The sequence below is a fragment of the Cebus imitator genome, unplaced genomic scaffold, assembly GCF_001604975.1.
Source record: "Cebus imitator isolate Cc_AM_T3 unplaced genomic scaffold, Cebus_imitator-1.0 Scaffold31, whole genome shotgun sequence".
Classification (NCBI taxonomy): Eukaryota; Metazoa; Chordata; class Mammalia; order Primates; family Cebidae; genus Cebus; species Cebus imitator.
The window spans coordinates 3,796,523-3,821,449 of record NW_016107346.1 but is presented as its reverse complement, the minus strand read 5'-3'; the positions used below and the strand labels follow the sequence as shown (position 1 = coordinate 3,821,449).

Sequence of the window (24,927 nt, the reverse complement as noted above, 5' to 3'; positions counted from 1 at the left end):
TTTAAAACTATTAATTCCTTTTATAGCTAGACTTTGTAGGAAGTGGTACTAAGATTGCGTCCAATATCATCAGAAATCTGCTTAATATACTCCTAAAACTTTATTTGTAGACTAGATATTTGTATAATATTTGGAGCCTTCGTCAGTTGTTGGGAATTACTTTAAGATGTGGAAAAAGAAATAAAGTTAGCTGGTGAATAAGGAAGTATTTCCACACTTAAGCCTGTTTTTAGTTCTAACCCTGGAATTGCTTATAGCAGTTAATGTGGACCTCAATATTTCATGTTGTAAATGGGGCAGTGTCTGTTTGATGTGGGGTTAAATGCATGGGAGACGCTTTTGTCCTACTTTTCAAGGTATACTTTAAGCAAGTTAAGCAGTCATAAAGGAGTCCTAATTTGCTAGAAAGCTTGAAGTTTTGGACCAGAGATTTCAAAGAAGTTTTATGCAGAGTTCTACTTGAACTATGACCTGATAGTGTCTTTGTGAAATTATCTTCTTTCCATTTCTTTAGTTATGAAGCCTGTTTTTTAAAAATCATTGGCCTTTGGTGGAGATTGAACAAATTGAAAAATAACTGTATAGAAGAAAAACTGTGAGTGCTATAGTGTTATTTAACTGAGAATACAATGTGTGTGTGTGTGTGTGTGTGTGTGTGTGTGTGTGTCATGGGAAAGTATTGAAATGGGTAACTGAAAAAAAAAGAAGGATCTGTTTATCTTTCCAAAGAGAATCGAGCCATTATTTGGGAAAAGACTCAACATCCTTTTACTAAATCATAATTTTTTCAAAGATATGTGTATGGGAAATCTTAAAATAATAGATAACTAACTAGTAGAAAGGGGGAGGAAGAAATGGAAGCCTTTTTTATCACCCAATAACTATTCCAAAACAAGTTTGGCTTCTAACACATTTTTGGTATTTTTTTTTTCAAATGGGTGTTAGATAGCTTCTGTGGTAGATATGAGGACTTGTAGAATACTCTGTGTTACTAAAAAATTGCTGGAAAAGTTAACCTGAAATGGCAGAGTAAAGAAGCTCATGTTTAAGCTAATATACTGCAGTTAACTTTTGCATCTCTGCACGTTCACCACAGACTGTGTGCATGTTGTATATAAATAATTACCAAATGTTTTGGGGATGCTGATTCTATTTCTTTTCCATGAGAATTTATAAAGTTGTTAAATTCAGTTTCTTTGGAGTCATCACAGTTTATTTCACTGACATGTTTACTGGATAAATATTTTCACTGAGGTTTTCATCAACTTCAAAGAGGTAGTTATTTATTCAATGCAAAGTGTTAGGAGCCTGTTGCAATATACATTCAAATTTTTTTTCTTTCAACAGATTTGTTTCTCTTTTTGGTTCAAATGAAATCATTATTTTAAACTGCTTTAATCAATTCAATATGTTGTATTCATAGACACAGTGGGTTTTAATAAGCTTTCCCAGAGACCAGGGTCTCCAGAGTCTTGGTGCCACACGTTCTATAAATGTGACAGGAGAGCTGGGTGTTTGTACCATACATGGGAGAGGGCTGATTTCTGAAACTAATGCCATTGACTCATAGGTTTCTTTTTGTCGTTTCTAGGTCATACAAGTACATGGTGGCTTTTTAAAAAAACATGCCATAGATATGTAGAGACTTTATAAGTCTTTATAGCTGTAAAGTGAGTTAGAGAAAGTCACCAGCTGGGTCATGTGGAGCCACATCTGTTTTATGATATGGGCACACAGTAATTGTGCCTGAGATTATAATGGAGCCTCACCTTGCTTATGTTTTTGGCCATAGACTGAAGGTTCCTTTGAATATTCCCTCAGCTAATGTAGGTATGCAGTTTATAAATAATATTTTAATAAGGAGAAAAGTCAGAAACAGCATTGTACAACAGAAACATGAGAGCTGACCTTCCTAGGTTCTGATCTTCCTAGGTTTGAATATCCAGTGTGTCTTTTGCTAGCAATATGACCTTAGTTGAGCTCCTTGACTCCCACTGAACTTGTCCTCATGTGAAAGGGGAGAGACTAGTGACTAACTGGGGAATGGTGAAGACTTCATGAAATACCAGATGCAAAGTGCCTAACACCTTACCTGGATTATACAATCATCGCTATCTCTTAGGTGTAGTTCTGTTCTTTTCTTTCTATAGACATTTGACTATTAAATATACAATTAGTTCCACTGTTTATTATATATCTAGAAGTGATGCTTATAGATTTTTTTTTTTGAGGACTGCATGCTTTTTATAAAGTCTCTCGAAAAAGTAATCTCTATATAGTTTTGCTTCTTCATTCATTCAGCATTTGTCAATACTTGTTACAGGCTCACTTCCTGAGGTCTAGGAGCTTATGTTGTATCAAGAGAGATCCACAGATAACAGAAATTACTATAGAATTTTAAGTTCTACAGAAGGTGCATTCCTGAGGCCCTATAAAGCAGAGTAACAGCATTTGGATCAGGTCAGCTCTTCAGTCCTCAAGAGGCATCTTCATGTTCTTGTTTTCTGTTTTTTAGTGGTGTTCCATTTCTGATGTTTAATCTAGCCATGCCCCTAAATATTTACTTTTCTTTGTGAGACATATGGGTTTTTAAGACTGTCTTAAATTAGAAGGTTCTTCATTTCTTTGGTCATTGGAATAGCATTGCTGTCTTTTTTGTCATCATTCTCTTTTCATTGTTAATATCAAAATGTAATGGTCCTCAGGAAAGCACAGTGTGTCTTGGTAGAGTGAAGTGCCTTGTTGTTTTTGATGCTTTTTCGATTCTCCCTGAAGCTTGTTGGTGAGCCTGTTGGGTGAGACATCCTCAGTATCGACAATTGGAAACTGTTGATGAGGTTCTTACTGCAGTGGTGATGTATCTGTTACTGAACAGTTATAGGAAGCATCATAGTTAGTTGAATCAGGAGCAACTTCTGAGGACACAAAGGGGGAAAATAAGTTATAGCTGGTGTATCTTATAATATTTTTGTTTGTTAATGATAGAAAACAGCAGACTAAACTCACAGAAGTTTAAGAGAAATGTAGGCTTAGGAATCTAAGCATTTTGTGCAGATGTGGCATCTCAGCAGTGCCATCAGAGAACCAGGTTCCTTCTATCCTTCTCTCTACTCCTTATCATTTAGCTTTTGTCTTCATAGGTGTGAGGTGACTCTGTACCACCCAGGAGCTATTTCCAGGAAAGAGGGATTGGGACATGTTTATATCATGAGAATGAACTTTCTCAGAGCTCTCTCTCTTGTATCTCATTGGTCAAAACTGTGTCATGTGGCTGTCCCTAGCTGCCATAGTGTCTGGGAAAGCAAATTATTTTAGCATAGTATATTGCCTCCTAATGTTATAGATGTTGGCTAGACAAATAGCTGTAGCCACCACACCTGGGAATTCTGTTTTTGTCACATCTACTAGCTTAGTCTTAGATTTCATGATTTGGTGTCTATAGATGCAACTTCATTCATTCACTTATCTGACATATATTTATTAAATGCATAAGGCCTTGTGATACCATTCCAAATTTAATAAAACTAGACCTCATATTATGGCTGCATGAATGTAAAATATCTAAGTATGGTTGTGAGCTAATGGCTGTTTCTGTTAGCTCATGTAGTAAATGGCTAGAACTGTGATTTTCAAATTGAAAACAACTGTTTAGCTGACCTCCATCATGTAACTCATTCATAATTACTACCCCTACCCTCCCTCCTCTGACCCTCAATCCTTTTACCAATAAATTTGGAAGCCTGCCTCCTAAGGCTGAGTTGCTCTGGTTTTCCCATAATACTCCCTTTTCCAGCTTTTATATGCTTACCCATTGAGTCAGACAAATTTCCTTTTCAGAGTTTGGCATTGTTTCTTTATTAGAAAGGAAGCAGATTGTTTTGGGCCAGGAAAGCTTGCAAAAGAAAATAGAAGATCATGAACTATGTTTTTTCTTTTCTTGTTTTTAATCATCACATCTCATGTTAGGATTCAGTGTTGGGTCTTAGCCTGTTTTCTGTTCAGAGGGAACGTGAGGTTTTTCTTACACCTGGTTTATTTTTCATGTAGGCTTGTCACAGCTTTACACATGGCCTTTCCTCAAACCATGACATAAATCCTGCTTTTTATTTTATGTCCAGGGTCAGGTTTCCAGTAGTGGTGTCTGGCGGGGTCAGTAAGTCAAATTCCTAGGCCGTGAGGATGATTTTACTTGTGTGACACTTTCCCTGCTTATTGTGAAAGTTCACTTTAGCCTCATATGACCCCTTTTTGGCTCTTTCAAATTTTAGTCAAATTGAGTGGTATAATCCATAAAGTGCCCATCCTTTGGCTGTTTTGCGGTGATAGAGCACTCAGCGAGGATGAGCGGGTAGCAGATCTGATAATTTATATCTGTGGCTCCAAAGCTTTGCCGCGAATAAAGGATTTAAAAAAATTGTTCCCACTTGGATCTTGTAATTAGAAAGATTTTTGTTCATGAAACATCACATTGATATTAATGATATGTTATTCATTCCCCCAATTACATTAATCAAAGGTGTATTTAACTACCTACAATTTCTGAAAAGCATGAGATAACCAGTGTTCCTATGTTGATGTTACTTAATTCAAAGCAGGATACCTAAAATAAAAAAAGAAACAAAATATATACTTATTATTGCAACTAAATATATACTTGTTATTTGGCTTTTGGAATATTGAAATAAATACTCAAAGCCATCTTTATGATTTTGTAAAAATCCATACATATAAGCTTTTCATTTTTCCTAGTATGATATTTGATTTTTAAAATTTTTGCCTAAAGTATTTCCTTTTTTTTTGTTAGAGAGTATTTCAAAAACAGAAAGGTTGTGATATTTATGATCTGTACATTTCTCTCTGTATTTTCACAAATAATTTCCATCAAATGAGCATTTTAAAAACTTTTTATTATGGAACATTTTGAATATACATAAAAGTACAGTGAATATCACAAAGAACCTTCGTATATCCATCATTACACTATAACAAAATCATGACCAGTTTTGTTTCAGCCATTACTCCTCCCCATCAGTGACCCCAACTGGATTGTTTTGAAGCAAATCCATATTTGAAACAAAAATAGATATATTATTTCTGGTTGGTCAGTTATGGACTGAAGCTGTATAAGTGGCCCTACCCCAGTTGTTACTATGTCATAGATTATGATTTGGCTTAGTGTGCGTGCAGTGACCCATGTGTCCATATTGATCATTGATCTATCCTGGCTTTCTTAGCTTTCTTGGCTTTCTTTTGTTAGCAGAGCTTACCTGCAACTCTACTTTCAGAAAATAGAACAGGCAGCTGCTACCCTCACTATACTGTATAGGCAGTGAAGGGGATTGAAATAATGCTGGCTGACATATGCAGGGATGAAGAGCAAGAGAGGAAAGGCCTCAGATGCTGGCTTACACTGGGGAGTCCACATGGAGCATTGGTGTTGCTTTGAAGGAAAGAGGTTCCATAGCTAACTAAGCTTGACCAAGAAGAGTGGAACTCACCTTGGCTGTTTGCAGACATGGAAGTAGTTGCAGGGTTGACAATCCTTTCAGCAGGACATTGTGAGAATTTCTTATTTAAAGTTTAAAAAGGATTTTTATTCTGAAGTGAAGCGAACACAAGCTAATATAGGAGTTCTCATTTGCGGACCTGGACGCCTCTGGACTGTAGTCTCCTTGAATTTATGCATTGGCAGTCTTTTCAAATCCCTGGAGCTCTTTTGGGTCAGAATCCTGGTCATTGTTTCTAAGTCTATATATCATTATCCCCATTGGAAGTTAAATTGCAGATGGAGCCAAACATATACATTGTCAGAGCCAGAATTACATTCTTGTGGACATTATCCTGTTGTCATTTTAATTAGATTTGACTGGAAACAGTTTGTAGTAGTGGATGATTAACTTATGTTAGGCTGAACCATTTACTTTCTTATTTTGGCTTGAATATGTAAAGTTAAAATAATTTATGTCAACAAGTGATCTTGAAAAGTCATAGTTAGTATTTACTAGTGACTAGTAGGTTTCTGTGTCAACTGTTTATTTAAAGTAATACATGTAAAATAAAATCAGAGGGATTCTGTTTTTATTTAAATTTTTATGTAGTTTTTTTGTAATCCAAAAGTCTTAGCTAAGAAAAATAAAGCCCATAAATATAGGTTATTATTGGCTTGGACAATTAAAAAAATCAATAGAAGGAGGTAACAGCTTATAGTTGTTACCTTCTGTTACCTGCACAGCTTATTTCAACCTTTTCACCTCATTTTCCCACTGGAAAAGCAGAAACAAGAGTGGAATTTTATATATTTCCTTCTTTGTTTATACATTTACTTTATGGAATTAAACAAAATGTTTGAAAATATGTCATTGGGATAGATATGAAGTAAATACTTTAATTTTGAGCAATTTTGCTTTATTTTTATCCATTTTCCATTTGATTTTATCCATTTTGTTCTTTAAAAAAATCATTGGAATCAAAATCTATAAAATGTTTTATATAGATAGAAATGAAGAAATATTTCAAGGCTAATTTAAAGATTTCCATTTCTTTAATATTATAAATGAAACACAACATGATAAGATTATAGGCTAGTCTTAAAAATTCACATTTGCTATTTATTGTTACTAGTAGATAGTTTTTCTTCTATTTTTTCTTCACAGGAACAGACGGTTTCTCTCTGATACAGAATCCTGAAATGTGATCTCTCTTAAAAAGGTAGGTGTATGTGCTTTTTAAATTTGTGAGTTTTAAAAAATTTCATCTTGAATAGATTACAACTCAGATGATTTAATCGAGAAGCAATTTTTATGTTGCTAACAGATGCCATTGTGAATTGAATGAAAACCTCAGATTCATCTTTCTAAATTCAATATTTAAGTTTGCCAGTCTTTTTAAAGAATGACTATTTTGAGAAAATAGTTGATGTCTACAGCAGTCAATGCATATGATGTGTAATAAGTGAGTGCCTCTCAGCAGATACAGTTTTTATTGTATTAGATTTATTTCAGCTCATCTTGATGAAATGCATTCCTGTCTTTTTCAGTGGGTGACATCTTTCTAAGAAACCCAGAGAGTTTGGAAGTGTAAAATCGTCTGTGGCCAGTAAAAAATGTGATATGTTTCATTTTTTGTGTGTGTGAGACTTCTTTTTCAGAGTGTGGATTGTGATTTGCTTGATGCTTTGTCAGCTGTAATAAGGTTGGGGCATTTTTGGGTGTATGGTACCTTTTTGTAATCCATACAGAGCCTGCAAGAGGTTTCCAGATTTCATGGAGTGAACTCATACTAGCCTAGAACTTGCTTTGGTTTTCTTTTCTTTTCTTTTTTGAGGCACAGCCTTGCTCTGTCACCCAGGCTGGAGTGCAGGGACACGATCTTGGTTCACTCCAACCTCTGCCTCCTGGGTTCAAGGGATTCTCCTGCCTCAGCCTCCCAAGTAGGTGATCTGCCCACCTCGGCCTCCCAAAGTGCTGGGATTATAGGTGTAAGCCACAGTGCCCAGTTTTTTTTTTTTTTTGTTTGTTTGTTTGTTTGTTATCTCATACTTTTTATTCTGAAATATGGATTGACTCCCCTGTTCTGAAAGATGTAGTTGGGGACTTGGTTCTGATGAGAGCCGTGCATTCAGGGGAGTGCCTATGGAGACTGGGAAACCTCTTGCCATGAGTGGTATGATGGGTCCCATGGGGCTGTCACCCCAAACCACAGGACTGTCTCAGAGATTTAGGGGGATGTTTTAAGGTCACAGTGGTAGTATCTGACCATGTGCCATTATCCTTTCATGTTACCCTCTAGTTTGCTCTCAAGATTGTAAGATTTTAGCTCTTATGTCATTTCTGGGATGAAAAGTTAGGCTGTAGAAACAGTTTGTCCTGATTTAATTATAATAACAAATTTGTGATGCTGATGGTGTCTTTCCCCAATCTTCTGCAACTTTGCAAAAGTGACCGTTCACCTCCAGCCATATAGCTCCTGGCCATCCCTGCCCTGGGAATGGCTTGGTTCTCCTCTGACGGAGCTCCCCAAGCAGTTGTTCACATGTTACTGATAAAGCACCCATCTCTAGATAGCAAAAGGGAAGATTATGGTCCGTACCAGATCACTGGGAATCTAGTATGGAGAACAAACATATATTGATTTCCAAATTGGCAATAGAGGAGTTGAAACTGAGATGTGATATTTGGCCTATTTAAGATAAATTGAGCCACCCATATACCTTCTTGCATTTGGACATAAACCCTATGAGAGTGTGCTGCAAGAGGGAACTTATGGAGACCAGAGAGATTGCTGATAATTTGCTTCAAAATTGGAGTTCAAAAACCTGCTGTATGCAGATTAATTACAGTGAATTGACTGCATAATTGTTAAGTAAATGCTTTTTTTTTTTTTCTCAGAGTATTTCTTCAAATTTTGGCTTCAAAAATGACACAGAGAAACGTGAGTTAATCAAAGACAGACAGTAGGGATAATTTTTGATAGAACAATGACCAGAAAAGAGTTAATAAGTATGACCAGAAAAGAGTTAATAAGTATGATATACATGTTGAGTTATAAACATACACTTTTAGGAAATCCAAATTATTAAACCTTGATCATCTTTGAATGATAGATAATTGGACTTAACTGCAGCATAAATCATTTGTATCATATACGGTATCTGCTACCAGATATATATTGAAAAAATTTGACTTCCAGCTACTAGAAAAGTTGCTTTTTCGCATTTATTAATCTAAAATCCCTCTTGGGAATAAATACTCACATATCTGCAAAGTAGGCAGACACTTAGGAGCACAGTCTTGAAAAGGCTCCTCAGCTGTGTGGGTAACAGAGCCCAGGAGGCTGTGGAGTATTGTAACAGTCCTTGAGTACATGGACTGTTAGCTTTGTGGTGGTGCTACTAAGTGGCTTTCCTAGGATGTCTCATATATTAAATAAATAGTCTCCTATGTTTATATATATATACATATACATACATATATATATGACTATTTAAAAACTCTGTATAGCTCCTGCTATAAGGAAATGCACATGAATCTAAAGTGTTACTGAGTTAAGAGGAGCTTTTTTATTATAATGTATTTTCTTAATCAACAGAAATTAAAACGACTTTATACTACTACTATAAATGGCTAACAATTCATTTTGACCCTAAAGATGGGTTCTCATAATCAAAGAAGTTGAAAATTGTTGCTCTAGGACATAGGGAAGGTATCTGAATCAGGTTAAGATTGGATCCATGATTCAACCAAGACAGGGCCAGAATGTTTTTAAACAGTCAGAAAGAAATACTCAGATGTTTATTTCATTAGATATTGGATATTAGATTAGGTTACTAGGAACAGTGGAGGAAGTTCCTTCTAAAAATCTTTAAACTGTCCATTTTCTTGTATGCTGCATTGACTATGTGTATTCTTCAGTACGAAAGCTGGTAGCCGCATGTGGTCATTTAAATTTAACCACATATAGTTATTTTAATTAAGAAAATTAAAAATTGAGTTTATCATTTACACTGTTCACAATTCATATGCTCATTAGCTACATGTGGCTAGAGGGCAGCACATAGAACACTTTCATCATCGCAGAAAGTTTTTTTGTGTGTGACAGTTCTGGGGACAATTGTCATCACTAGGAATGCCACTAGTAGTACCACTACCACAAAGCTATTCCTAGTGGCTTTGCCCCTGGGGTCCTGGCAGTGAATGGAGAAGACAAAGCCTGGTTTGCCCTGTAAATCCTGGGAGATTTTTATGGACAGGAGTCCTCAGTGAAAGCATGGAAAAGAAAATTGTTTTCCCCATAATCTTCCAGCTCTCTTCCCTTTTGAGACGGCCCATATCTCCTGACAAGCAGCAGGGGTCCATGTGGCGGTCTGAATTAACATTTTATTATGTGTACAGTATACATTCACCCCAATTTGGGCTGCCTGGCATGGGGAATCCTTTTCCTGAATTTGGGGGCATCTGATATTGTGTGAAGCTTGGTGAATAAAAGTGCTATTTCTCTTAACTTCCCAAGCAGCAGTGCCCACTTTTGTGTTTTTCTTGGTGTCTGCCAGCAAGTAGGCACACTCATGGGACTTCAGGTTTGTCACACCTGGGACTGGGGCTCTGGAGCGGTGGCTTAGAGAGGCAAACAATGATTTGGAATTCTGCCCATCACTGGTACAGGAAGCACCATGGCAGCAGGTCCAGAGCCACCTGTGGTGACCAGCACCAACAGTGCAGTGGGTGAAACAGAGTCAGTTACTGGGAACAAAAACAGTACTAATGGAAACAGCCTTTTCTGAGTGTAAGGAGCCAGACTAGTCTCCTCTGTTCTAATGGACATCCTCCTTACATGAAATAATAACAGGACAATTTAATTTTATTTGTTATTATTAATTTTTTTTAGAGACAGAGTCTTGCTCTGTTGCCCAGGCTGGAATGCAGTGGCATGACTATAGCTCACTGCAACCTCAAACCTCATAATAGGAAAATTAAAAAAAAAAAGCAAAAGAAACCATGTAGCTGTAACACAAGGACGATATGCTGACTTGTTGAATGGAAAGGAATATCCTTTAATGGAAGAATATGTATATCAGAATTTCAGATATCCCACATGGGTTTAGTAATGGAGCAACTCTTTTTGTTTTTGATAGAGAATTGTGTTTGTAACTCTGTTTCTTATACTCAGAATGTAATCAAAACCGTTACCTGTGAATAATTACTATTTTTCTGATCCCTACTGGCTAGGCTGATCTGCCTGTTTTATTGCTTTTCCAGAACAGACAGACTTACATATTGTTTCATGTTATGGTTTTGAGTTCTTAATCATATTGCCTCTTCCTCCTGTGCACTGATTCCCACTTTCAGGCACACAGCAGCTGTGTGACCATCTGCATCATCTCAACAGTGCCACAGCTTCTTCTGTAGGTGCTATGGTGTGTCGCCCATTGAGGGATTCCTCATCCCAAGCATGATTTTGTTGTGGGTAGGATGCCCACCTGTGAGTGCAGTTTCTTGTAGCCCATTTCTTCATATTTCATGATAGTTGGTCAGAGGTTTACCTGGCAGTGGAACCATCACCCCAGGGACAGAGGTTGCTTGCTGTTCATTATAACTTGTGCTCAGCCCTCAAGAGAAAAGTATGGTGTGAATAGCTGCCCAGCCAGGGAGAAGTACGGTGTGGAGCAGCCTCCAATTGTATGTAGGTGAGCTACATGACTATTTCTCACCAAAGCAGTGTGAACAGTCACGTAGGGCAAATCTGGGACACGGCTTTGAAATCCCAGGCTCTATCATTGTCTTTCCTGTGGTTGGATGCCGATAATCTAGGAGGCCTGAGGGGATGGTGAGAGACAGGATTAAGTGAACCTGACTCTAAATCATTGCATTATGGATGGTTCCTCACTATTCCTATTCAGTAATCCATATGTTCCTCAACAGAAAATTTTTAATAGTCATAATTTGCAGTCTTTCCCAGTAACAAACTCTATACAGTGAAAGATGAAGCATAAATTATGTGAACAAGAGAGAGAGAGAAATAAACTTCTATTATGTTGACTCTTTATATATTTTCAGATTTGTCCATTGTGGAAGCTGACATTAGCCTTGTATACACCCTCATTCAGCCACATAAATCTCATCATTTCTTCTTATCAGTTATTAGCTGACATTTTTTTCATTTTTTAGTTGGCCATTATGTGGAATCATCTTCCTGCATTGAGTAGTAGCATGACTTATTCATGAGTATGATTATGGCCTGCATACATTTCCCTATATATTGCTTCGTGATGCTAAGCAATCCTAAGCATTTCCCTGTGTGTCGCCTGGTGATGCTAAGAGTTAGAGGAGAGCTTAATGCCTCATTGTAAAAACAATTTGCCAGTTTCGTAAATCAGCATTTTTATTTTTATTTTTTTTGAGATGGAGTTTTGCTCTGTTGCCCAGGTTGGAATGAAGTGGCATGATCTCGGATCACTGCAATCTTTGCCCCCTAGGTTCAAGTGATTCTCCTGCCTCAACCTCCTGCATAGCTGGGATTATAGGTGCCCGCCACCATGCCTGGCTAATTTTTGTATTTTTAGTAGAGACAGGGTTTCACCATGTTGGCCAGGCTGGTCTTGAACTCCTGACCTCAGATGATCTGCCTACCTTGGCTTCCCAAAGTGCTAGGATTATAGGCGTGAGCCATCATGCCCAGCTGTAAATCAGCATTTTGAGTGACTTTTTAATCCTCTTGGATCACCAGAAAGATTGTGATAACTGAGAATGTGAGTTCAGTGACTAATTTTGCTTCATAAATGCATAGAAAATCTTTGATAGTCTTGTTAAAAAACATTTCCCAGGCTTAAGAGTTCTATATAGATGATAGAGGTGGACAATGAAGATGGGAAGAGGGAAATGATAATACAACATCATCTTAGATTAAAATAGAGGGAGAAAGTATTGATGCTCATTTAAAAGTGGCAAACGTGATGGTTCAAGATATCCATTTTGTTTTTGGCATGACATGTAAGTGATAGCTTGGCAGAGATAAAGAGTTAAAGATTTAACGTTTTTACTTTTTAGTTTACTGTGTATTAACTAATAACATTTTTTTCTTCTACAATATGGATATAGCAACTGTATACCTGTAAGGTTATTAATGGTGGTTTTATGCATGCTGATATATTTGAAATGTTTTTAGTCCTTTAGGGGAAAAGTACTTAATAAACATAAATAACTACCTATGTTAACAGTTTATTTCTCTTGATTTAATGTACTTACTTTTTCCGCTTAATAATACCGGAGCATATTTGGGGGTAGGGGAACTAGAGCTTGAACAAATATAAGACATTATTAATATCAGCACTTTGTAACCTGAGACAGATGATTTAATCTCTCCTGCCATATTGCCTGGGGGTTAAAGTTGCTATTCAGCAAGATTATTATGAACACAAAAAAAGTTGACATAAAATAGCTGCATGGCTGTCACTTCTATATAAGCTAAGAAGATGCTGATAATATTTAAGTCTGGGACTTGTAAGAACCCCTTTGTTCTTCTTCATGTCTGCTCTGCCATGGTACTTTTTAACACTTTGGCATATACTCTGTGCCCCAGTATTGAGTACTTCCCAAACTTTTTGGCCTAAGACCCATCTATAGTCTTAAAAATTGTTCAGAGTTCTATACAGCTTTTTAACATGCAGCTTATATTTTAACTATTTGCTATATTAAAAAGTAAAATGGGGGCTGGACACGGTGGCTCAAGCCTGTAATCTCAGCACTTTGGGAGGCCGAGGCGGGTGGATCACGAGGTCAAGAGATCAAGACCATCCTGGTCAACATGGTGAAACCCTGTCTCTACTAAAAATACAAAAAATCAGCTGGGCACGGTGGCGCGTGCCTGTAATCGCAGCTACTCAGGAGGCTGAGGCAGGAGAATTGCCTGAAGCCAGGAGGCGGAGGTTGTGGTGAGCCGAGATCGCGCCATTGCACTCCAGTCTGGGTAACAAGAGCGACACTCCGTTTCAAAAAAATAAAAAATTAAATAAATAAATAAATAAATAAAATGGGGACTTTAAAAATATTTAAGTAACAATAATAAACCTGTTACATGTTAACATAAATAATATTTTTTTAAATAAAGATTTACTCTGTTTTTCAAAACAATATATGTTTGGTGAGAACAGTGGCACCATTTAATATTTTTACAAATCTCTTAAAGTCTTGCATAATAAAAGAGATCTGAATTCCCTTATTTGCTTCTGCAGTCAGTTCATTGAGATACTGAACATGATGAAGACTCTGGAAAACTCAGAGAATGAGAGTAATAAAAGGAAAATAATTTCTTCATATCATTATGAAAATAATTTTGACCCTGCGCAACCCTGAATTTGCCTTGAGCACACAGTTTGAGAGTGATTGGTCTACTTTAAATCCCCAAAGGCTGTCTTTAGAGTATTTCCAGTTTTGTCATATTTACTGCTTTGTAACAGAAAATCCCTTTCCCATCTGAAATATTAGTAAATAACTATTTCTATCTCCTTAATTCTTATTCAGGGAAATAACTAAGAGGCTAAATTATAATTTTAATTTTAGGCAGCAATATTCTCATTTATTAATTGCACCTTCAGAATATACTGGCATCTTAACCCATTTCCCCCATTCTCACAGCTGCTTTTAAGTCATTTTTCTCATTGATATGCACTATTATGAGAACCTCTAAATTGGTCTCTGTCCCAGCTGCTATTGCTGTGCAACAAACCGTCCCAAACTAAGTGCTTAAAACAGTAACAATCACAAATCTGCAGTTAGGGCAGGGCTCAGCAGAGAAAGCTCATCTCTGCCTCTTATGGCATCAGCTGGGGCTATTTTGACTGGGTGCCAGAGGATCCACTTGTGAGGTGATTCACCTACATGCCTGGCAAGTTGATACCAGCAGTTGGCTGGGAGCTAAGAACTAGGGACTTCCATCCTCACCATGTGGGCTCTCAAGGGACTGCTTAGTTTTCCTCATAGCATGGTGGCTGAGTTGCAAAAGTAAATGTTCCAAGAGATAGGAGTAAAAGTTGTCACTTTCTTAAGGTCTGGGCATGGGAGCTGGTCTAGTGTCACTTCTGCTGGATTATTAGTCAAGCAGCCACAAAGCCTAAGTTCAAGGAGTGGGAATACAGATTCCTACCTCTCAACCGGAGAAGTGTCAAAGAATTTGGGAACAGTGTTTTAAAATTACCATACTCTCTCTGCCTCAGTCCTTCTCACCCCCAAATTGCCCAATATTTGCATCTTACCCTCAGATTTAATTTCCTACAACATAGCTCTGTTCGTCCCATAGCTCCCCATTTTCTACCTAAGAACAAAATTAATCTTAGTTTCAGAGCAATTTATCCGATTCCTTCTTTAGTGTACCCTGTGCTTTAGCCCAGATTTATCTGGGTTTTTCTCCTGTTGCCTTTGATTATACTTTTTTTCCCTCTTCCTAGAATATTACCCCTTTAATCTCTTTACATCCTAACATTCTGTCCTCAAGATAAACGCTACCATGCACGTGAAGACTTCGTTAAGCTCTCCATCCTTCTGTAGTATGTCTTTCTGTTATCTCTCATCATACAGTTTAACTGTATGTACCATTTTAAAGACCTCCCAATTTCTGACTTGTACAATAATCTATGTATATTTTATATGCTCTCCTAGATTTTATGTTCCTTGGAGTGGATTCATATTTTAAAATATAATATTAATTGTTAGGTACCCTGATATCTTGAGATATATCTAACAAGTGCTTGACTTTTAAAAAATGAGTGAAGAAGGATATGAGTAAAATTAGCAGAGTGAATTTAGACTCACCTAAAAATTTTAATCAACAACTATGATTGTTGACTAAAATTACTGCTTAGCTACAAACTAAATAAATAACAATTGATGATTTAATTACCAAGCATAAATATTAGACAATATTATTAAAAAGAGATCACACCTAAAATAAGAGTACAACCATACAAATGTTGGGAGTGACTATCCTAGAAATGTATAGTAGGAATTAAGTAAGGAAAGCTACAAAACTCAATTGTAGGACATAAAATGAGTTTCACATTAGTGAAGAGAGATTTTTTTGTTCTTGGAAAGCCAGATTCAATATAGTAATACAAAAATATCAGTTTTGTTCTATTAAAGTGTACACTCAGTATAATTTCTGTCAAGACTAGGGAACTTGACAAAATGATTTTGAACTACATCTGGAAGAATGAACCTATTAATACTCTCAGAAGTATAAGAAATATTTATGAGGCGCACTTTGCCATCTTAGATATTAAAGAATATTTTAAGTCAATGATGATTGAACAATGATATTGATACAGGGATACATCAATGAGTAAAATATTAAAGAACCTTGTTTTAGATATATATGTATGGTTATTTAGTATGTGGTAAGGTTGATGTTTCAGATTGGTAGGAAAAAGATGAATTACTCAATAAAAGATATTGGGACACCTGCCCAGTCTTCTGGAAAAACAAAGCAGGTTCTCTGCCATACTGCTCATGTAGAAATAATTCTAGTGATCAAAATTATACATATAACAGGATAAGCTATAAATGTAAGAGAAAAATCTATGGATAAATATTTTTACAATTTATGTGTATATGGGGAAGGCATCTCTATGATGCCTTGAAGGAAAGGATTTAAAAATGTGACTACATATACATATGTTTTTACATCTTTATTTTTCATAATGTTGGCAGCTGTCTCAACTTGTTTGAAGGACAGGTCATGTACTGGGAAAATATTTACAAACAATATAATCAACAAAGGCTGATATTTCTAAAGTACACAGAGCCTTTAAAATAAACTCTTGTAATGTTATCAGCAAGATGAACTAATAGATGAATTAATTCATCAACTAATAGATGAATTAATTAATCAGCAAGATGAATTAATAGAGTCGTGGAGTAAAGAGGCAATTCATAAAATAATGAATATGGGACCATCAAATACATGAAAAGATGGTCAAATCTGTCAGCAATCAAAAGTGCAAATTAAACCAACAGTGGTGTATTATTAGGCTGGTACAAAAGTAATTGTGGTTTTTTTGCATTGAAAGTAATGGCAAAAACCACAGTTACTTTTACACCAACCTATATTTCGCAGTAACTAAAATGACAAATAAAAACAAGCAAAAAGTTCATAATTGATGATGCTGTGGGCAAACAGTGTAGTTCTTTTTCTAACTACACTGAAGGGCAATCTTTTCCCAATGTGTTTTTGATAGATATGCTTGTAACATACAGTAAAAAAAGGAAGCCAGAAAAGAAAAATCACAGGTATTCATAATAAGACATCAAATAGGACACACACACACATACACACATATAAAATATTCATCAGACATAAAATTAACTCTCTCAAATTGAATTAAATGTTTCTAAATGTTTACTCTCAATTTCTGGATCTATCTCAGTGGACCAGTCAGTAACACTTTGCAGCCTAGCACCATGCTTTGAACCACTCTTAGAATAGCACTTCTTTAATGTGCCAATGGAAACATAAACTGGGTCAGACTTTCTGAAGGGAAGATTGGCAGTATGTATAAGATTTTAAATGTGAAAACTTCTATTTCTAGGAATTTGTTGTAAGGCAAATTGGATAGTTGTATAAGATTATTTATCTTACTGTCTTTAGTGATAGAGAAAAAGATGAAACCTAAATATCCTCCAGTAGGGTAAATGGTTAAATAGTTATGGTAGAGTCAGACTGTGGAATATTATGTGGTCATTAAATAATTAAGCAAATGTTTATTTTTTATTACAGAAAATTTCAAATATACACAAAAGTAGAATGAATGTCTACACCATCTCCATATGACCATCACCCAGCGTCAATGGTTACCCACTCATGGCCCATCTTGTCCCTGCTTCTTTGATTAGATGTGCATTTTTTTATGTGGAAAGATTATCATGACCTTTTATAAAGAAAAACCAGGTTATAGTGGAGCATTTATTCACTTGTTTAACAACTGTGGATTCTACTCTCAGCTCTGGTATGGCACTATTTTAGGAGTTGGGGCTTCAGAAGTGCATTAAAAAAATAAGAAACTCAGCTTGCAGCTTAAATTCTAGTGGGGAAGGCAGAATAACCAACAGTCAAAATTTTAGCACATAGTTACTGATAATCATTACAGAGAAACAGAGGACTAGGGAGCAGAAGTTGTGTTGTCATTTTAGAAAAGATGGACAGGGAAGACCCCCCTGAGCTGGTGGTCTCTGAGTCAAGGCCCTAAGTTGTTAAGGAAGGATGATATGTCATTTGCGGGGTGACCTACCCAGGCTGTTGGGAGTGGGAGGTGGCACACGTGAATGTTATAAGGCAGAGGTGAGCCTGCTGTGTCTGAGGAGGAGCGAGGAGGAGCAAGGAAGACTTGGGGTGGAACACAGGGAGAGTGCTGGGAGATTGGGCAGGAGGGTGGGGTAGGGAGGAGGGTCTTATAGGCCACTGTGCAGACTTCAGCTCCTGCTTTAAATGGTGTGGGGAGCCTTTGGAGGATTGGGACCCAAGAATGACAGGATGTTACTTATATTTGAGAAGCCTCACCTTGGCTGCTGAGTTCAGAATACACTGTGAGGGAGGACGTCCGGAAGAAGAATCAGGAACCTATGTTCCTGTGTAGTCAGGGGAGATTGGGGGATATTGATTTGAACAAGGTTCGGAGGGATGGAGGTGGTTTGATGGGGTCAGATTCTTGGTCCCTTTCGAAGATGCAGTCAGTAGGATTTGATCATGGATTCCATGTAAGGTATGAGGAAGGAAGAGGTGGTGAAGGGGATTCCAAAGTTTTGTGCCTGGGATGGAAGTGCTATTTACTGGAATGGGGAAGACTACATTTTGAGAGGTTTGAATGGAGATGATCAGGAGTTGGTTTTGGCTATATAAAATGGTAAAATTATGATTCCTACTAGGTGTCCAAAATGAGGATAGAACCAGGAGTTAGTTGATATTAAGAGTCAGGAAGTCAGACGGGAGTAAGCTGAAGATGCGTAAATGTGGCAGTTGTGAGTCTGGATGAAATCACTAAAATAGTGAGTGTGGACAAGAAGCAAAGACAAGACTCAGAGGACTGAGTCTAAGGACACTTAGAGGGCAGAGAGATAGGGAGGAATCAGTGTTAGAGATCGGGGATAAAAGTCAGCTAATGAAGCAGGAGGAAAACCAAGGGCATATGGTGTCTTAGAAGCCACCTGCTGAGTGTTTCAGGGAGGGAGGATTAATCAGTTGAGGATGGAGATTGACCAAACAGGAGGCTGGTGCGAAAGTTGGAGCAACACAAGACGTCAGCTTGAATTTTGTGCTGAGGTATGACTTGTGAAGCATGGAGATGATGATGATGATAATACTAATTAAATTCAAAAGGAACAATGTCTTCTTTTTTGGGGGGAAGGAATGCAAAATATATTCCCTATCATTAAAATTGGATATAGCAGCCAAAAAAGAAAGAAAAATGAACTAAAAGTACTGAAAGACAAGTTTACCTGTCATGTCAGATAGTTTAATTTAAATATAAGCTGGTTGATCCAGATGAAGCTGCCCAAATTTGGAATAGCATGGGGGAAAAGCCTACTGAGAAAGCAAAGTCAATTGCAGGAGAGAGATATAGAGAGATGAGAGAGAGGGGAGAGAGAAAACAGAGAGAGAGAGAGAGAGAGAAACAGAGAGAGAGAGAGAGAGAGAGAAAGAGAGAACAAGAGGAAAGAAAGGGGTAGTTGAAGTAGTTGCATAGGAAAAACCAGGTGCCTGGCAAACTTTTTAGAATCCCAGAAATGTAAGGTACCATAAAAAAAAGTTAGCTGCTTTTAACAATAGCTTTAGCCTGAATAGGCTTAAAAATGTATACATTTTTCATAGATGAATAGTTTCCCCCGATACTTAATATGCCAGGATCTTCAGAGCAGAGATGTGAATTTGTGTCTCTGGGCTAAAGTATTGAACGTTTGTAAAATGGTGTGGCTCTAAGAGTACCAGAGTTGTTGTGCTGGAGTTTCAGTTTCTTCTTTAGGCAGTTGATTTGATTAAAACAAAACAAAAACAACCAACCACCTCACACTTCTGGTCCTTTCTCTTGAAATTATGAATAAAAATATCAATAAAACTTCAAAATAGAAGTTTAGCAATCTCCCTATTTGGGAAGGGGAATCTCATGATTTTCACTGGCGGGCAATTCATGTGGGTTGTAATGCACAAGTGTGGAAAATAAATAAAATGATTGCTTTTTTTTTTGTAATGGTCTAAAATGATAGCTTCTTGATTTAATAAACCTTTCTCCTACTCCCTGCCTGCCACTCCTCTGCAACTTACATACAAGACACATATTCCAGTACTTATCAAATTATATAAGCTGGGCTCGGATGAAATAACAGGAGGATTTTTGTTTTCTGTTATCAGTCAAAAATTATTTGGAAAAGAGGCAGAACAAGTTAAAGTGTAAGCCTGATATAGTGAAGGGAAAGATTTGTGTGCCAGCCACAGATGGACTAAGTTCGTTCTCACGTAAATATTATCTCTTTGTTCTTGCCAGGGTTGGACTGTAGTCATTGTCTCAATTAACTCAGGGAGTTTTCAGTTATAGCTTCAAAATCTCAGTCTTCTGGAAATTGTCATCTGGCTTTGTGTTGTCCCTAAGTAGCTGTGTGACCTTGAGGGGGCCACGTAACCAATTTCGGCCTCAGTATTGGGAGTGAAGTGTGTGGAGGGTCAGTTTAGCTTTCTTCCAGCCCTTATGTTCTGTGAATCTGTTATTCAAGTTTATGGACAAGTTTCCGCAGAGAATGTTAGCAGCTTTTTATTATTATTAAGCAATGGATATTTTACTAAACAGCAATGGATATTTTACTAAACAGCACTCAACTATTTTTTGCAATGTGTTAATTTGTAGAACATTTTGAAACTCAGCATGGAAAATGAATGAATGCTGGGGTCAAGGCTAATGTAGCCTTTCAACCATATTGTCTGTAATTGTTTTTTTTTAAAAAACATGTAATTAAAATTACAGTTGAAGAAGAAATGCCAGAAATGTATTTTTGATGGAAAAGAACAATTTATACTGATTAGCATTTATTTCAATGAAATTTGAATCTTTAAAACATAGGATTTAAACATCTTTCAATGGACATATACATTATTGTCTCAGATTCATAGTAATATCTTGTAAACTATGATTTCTCCTCTATTTACACTGTCTTTTGTGGGGGAAATAAAGAGACTAAACAGTGTTTAGATTATCTCTACACATTTTACCTTTCTCCCAAAGGCTGCTGTGCAATGGTTGGCATCTGAGAGAATAAACAGGAAATTAGTGAGGCTGAGGTTCTCCTTCATCTTTTGCCAGGACTGGACTCCTTGTTTCATTTATTTTCATAGGACACCAGAAATCTGAGAACAGTATTTAAGCTGACTACATTTCTTTTATAGTTGGCCTTTTATAGATGGTCTACATGTGGCAGTCTACAGACTGCCAGATCTTTCTGCTTTTCTCTAACTTAGTGTGTTGGCATTTGAAGTACCAAATGTCCTCTTCACCAATGGATAGGTTAAAGAAAGTTGAACAGTGCAGCCCTTTAGGCATCGTAAAACACTGTATTTTTCTTTTTTCATAATCAGGAAGGTAATATGTTTATTATAGAAGATTTGGAAAATTAATATAATCTGAAATCCCATAACCCGCAGATCACCACTTTTGATATTTTACTATTGCTCTCTTTGCTCTTTCATCAATTTCTTCATCTACTTGTATTCATTAAGCAAATATTCAATTTATTTTTCAAACTGTTTCCAAGGTGAGCTGCTAAGAATATTAATAGGTGTTCTGGGTCATTGGGGTCATTGAGAAGCTTTCCATGTTATATATGTTTGGAAAAATGCCAGTTTGAACCTTGTTAGATTTAACTTTGTCACAGACACCTCCTCAGGGATGGACTTCCTCAAAGGGCTCTATGACTCTTCTCTACTTGGGAAGGTACATTGGGCAAAGCCTGGAAGTTATTGGACACAGAACTAGCTTTGGCCCTGCACCCACTAATGTTGTAATGGCATGTTCTTCAGATGGAAGTGTGGATTTCATTTGGATTTTGTTTGTTGTACAAAATTGAGATCTCATGCTTTTGTAACCTCCTTTTCCTACTTATTATGAATGCCTTCTACTTTAAAACTGTTTTTCAAAGAGTTGCTTTCTCTCATTGTTATTTTTGAAAATGTTCCATTTATAAAAGTTCCATTTATGAAGCTGGGGCCTAGCCCAGGTGATAGATCATTTCAGCCTGTGGGAATACTCTTGAAAGGTTTTGTCTGGGTTATAAAATGTTTATACTCATTTGAAATGTTTCCGTTTTCCACCCACCCATTCTGACAAACCTTTAATTTTGGACAGTTGAAGCTGTGGATTCCCAGTTCCCAAACCCACTGCTAATTTGTTTGCTTTGGAAAGACCTGACAGAAATAGAGTTCTTCTAATGCAAATGGATAATTTTCTCCTATTGATTTAAGAATATTTTATTTATTGTATTATAAAAATAGCCTCTTTGAGAAGAACAGCCTGCTCCAAGTAACTCTAATAAAACATAGGGATTTTCTTCCATACAGAAATGATTACTTTGATTTAAAATGGGATATTGCCTTCTCAAAGTGTTTTTCCACTATGAAGTAGATAGAAGTATGTATTTAATGTGTCTTATAGTCTAGTGGGAAGTATTACTATCACCTTTCTTCAAGGTTCATTACCTAAAATATTTTTCTAAAATTAAAGGCAAAGACAAATATGCCTTACATTTAGACCAAATTAAAAAATGGATTTTAATTTGGATAGTTCCTTTACCTATGCTTTACTTTCATTATTACAAAAATATCCTTGACTCTTAGCATTTCACAACAGTTGTGACCAATTTTTATTATCTAGTTGTAAGGGTTAAGAATCTGAAGAGAAGGCCTTTTACAGTGATTATCTTTGTGAACAGTGTTTAGATAAGTTTTGGGCACCCTACTCTTTTTTTTTTTCTTTTGAGTTGGAGTTTTGCTCTTGTTGCTCAGGCCAGAGTACAGTGGGACTATTTCAGCTTACTGCAACCTCTGCCTCCTGGGTTCGAGTGACTCTCCTGCCTCAGCCTCCCAAGTAGCTGGGATTACAGGCATGTGCCACCACACCTGGCTAATTTTTGTATTTTTGTGGAGATGGGGTTTCACCATGTTGGCCAGGCAGGTCTCAAACTCCTGACCTCAAGTGATCTGTCCACCTTGATCTCCCAAAGTGCTAGGATTACAGGTATAAGCCACTGTGCCTGGCGCAAATACCCTACTTTTTATTGGTTGTCTCACACTAATTGATAATGGTCAGTTCCTTGGGCATAGATCATGTGCCTTTAAAATATTATAAAACACTTTGTAAAGTCTTTTGTTTTATGAACAGTTTATCTGGGCCAGGCCTGGAGCACATTCATAGGCTATTCCTTTATGCAATTCCTGGACAAGTGCATGGCTTTGAAAGACTGGAGCTGAAAAGCATAATGTGTACTTTTGGCCTAGGGATTCCTTATAGACAGTATGCAGATTTCCCCAAGGAAAACTGATGTTGCATGAAAAAGCTCTTTCTGTAATTATAACAATTTTCTCTTGCCTTTTTAAAAAAATTCAGCTTCTCAAATTGCTAAGTATAAAATTTTACCCTTTCCACAAAGGCAGGCCTTACTGAAGGAATTGGCTGCTGAAAAATCTCATGCCAGGTCCCTAAAGCGGCTAAAGGGAGACATTGTAAGGTTTGAAATGCAGCAGGCTAGGAGGTGGGGAAACAGCAGACCCGCGAGTCTTGACATCAATTTATGTGAGTGTGTGTGCAAGGTGCCATCCCACAGCCTATACTTAGAAGAAAAAATGGACTCATTAAAGGAAAAGTGAAGTTTGTTAATTGAGTTTTTCTTTTTCCGAGTTGTGCTTACATGTTTAAATTGTAATAAAAATTAAAATGCTTGAAATGTTTTAGAGCCAGAGCCCTTTGCTGCTTTAGCTCATGGGCACCTCCCAGAATGCTTCCTCAGATAGCAGCACAAAACACTGGCAGTTCCCCAAGAGAACATTCTTTGAGGACTTCGCTTCGATTGGGAAAGGGAACTTCACATTCTGATTGTGCAGAAGTGCAGGCAGGATGTGTAGTCTACATTCTAGGGTTGCTTGTTGTCTTTCATGGAAAGTATTATTTTATTATATCTTTCAGATATGTTATAGATGGGAACATCCAAATAACTGCTTTTACCTTGGTCAAGAAATACAGGGAATTGGTGTACTGGGGTATCTCACATATTAGGAGAGACACTTTAATTACCTTTGTGGATTATTACTTTCTAATAACCAAACTTGTTAAAATGCTAAATTTTATTTGTGTTTTAATAGCCCAAATTGCTAAATGGCAAAATAATCTAATATACTAAATTGCTAAAATAATACCAAACATAATTAAACTTTCATGTGGTTCTGAACAATTTTCAGTGTTCCCAAGTCATTGTCAATATTGCATTAATGTAGAAATCTAGTCGTGTGGTGTCCCTGTTAATAGAATACCAAACAAATTGAGTCAGGCGTGTATACCTAGTGTTGTGTTGCATGCAGCAGAGTAGAAAGAGAGTGCCTAATCAAGCTCACAATGTGATTTTTGCTCAAGATGTGATGTTTGGCTGGGCATGGTGGCTAACACCTGTAATCCTAGCACTTTGGGAGGCTGAGGCGGGTGGATCACTTGAGGTCAGAAGTTCAAGACCAGCCTGGCCAACATGGTGAAACCCTGTCTCTACTAAAAATACAAAAATTAGCTGGATGCGGTGGGGCTTGCCTGTAATCCCAGCTACTTGGAAGGCTGATGCAGGAGAATTTCTTGAACCTGGGAGGTGGAGGCTGCAGGGAGCCGAGATCGTGCCATTGAACTCCAGTGTGGGGAACAGAGCGAGACTCCATCTCAAAAACCTACAGAGACTTACTCCTGTTGGAGGCACACATTTCTAAGAGATAATTTGGGATTGACATAGGACTGTGCTCAATAAAATTGTTCAGAGGGGTGGTGCTGATGCTAGGAACGCAGAAGACAAAGTGAGATAATGGCAGTGTTGAGTTTTAAGCTGGGCAGTGAACTGATTTGTTTATCATTTGGAGGAGAAGTCAGAAAAGGAAAGAAGTAGCCTAGTTAAGGGATTAGAGATGAGTGTGAATACTGAGTGTGTCAGGGAGGGTAATGATAGTCTGAGCTCACTGCGTTAAGAGGAAGTGTTAAACGCTAATGTTGAGGCTCATTCCAAACACCTAGCTTTTCCCCTTTTTCTTTCTACTTACTACTCAGCAAGGTAATGAGGGATGGCTCAAAATGTGGGGTTAATCAGGAGAGGAAGACTATCAAGTTCTGTTCAGTTTGTGCATCTGGGGAGAAGCTGTTTAGAGCAGTGGCCATTTGTC

General features: G+C 37.1%; 1 protein-coding gene across 12 annotated transcripts in view; it reads left to right on the top strand.

Moving 5' to 3' along the window:
• The window catches only part of PLCB4 (phospholipase C beta 4), a 395,299-nt gene that overhangs the window by 21,233 nt on the left and 349,139 nt on the right, over positions 1 to 24,927 (top strand). For 5 of the 12 annotated variants that reach the window (XM_037736898.1, XM_037736896.1, XM_037736899.1 and 2 more), the window contains exon 2: positions 6,654 to 6,708. The exons of 5 other annotated variants lie outside the window; for them this stretch is intronic. The gene's annotated coding sequence lies outside the window, so the exon portion shown is untranslated. Of the gene's footprint in view, positions 1 to 2,323; positions 2,461 to 6,653; positions 6,709 to 24,927 lie in introns of all 12 variants that reach the window. 2 more of the 12 variants (XM_017523959.2, XM_017523958.2) reach the window with 1 other exon arrangement.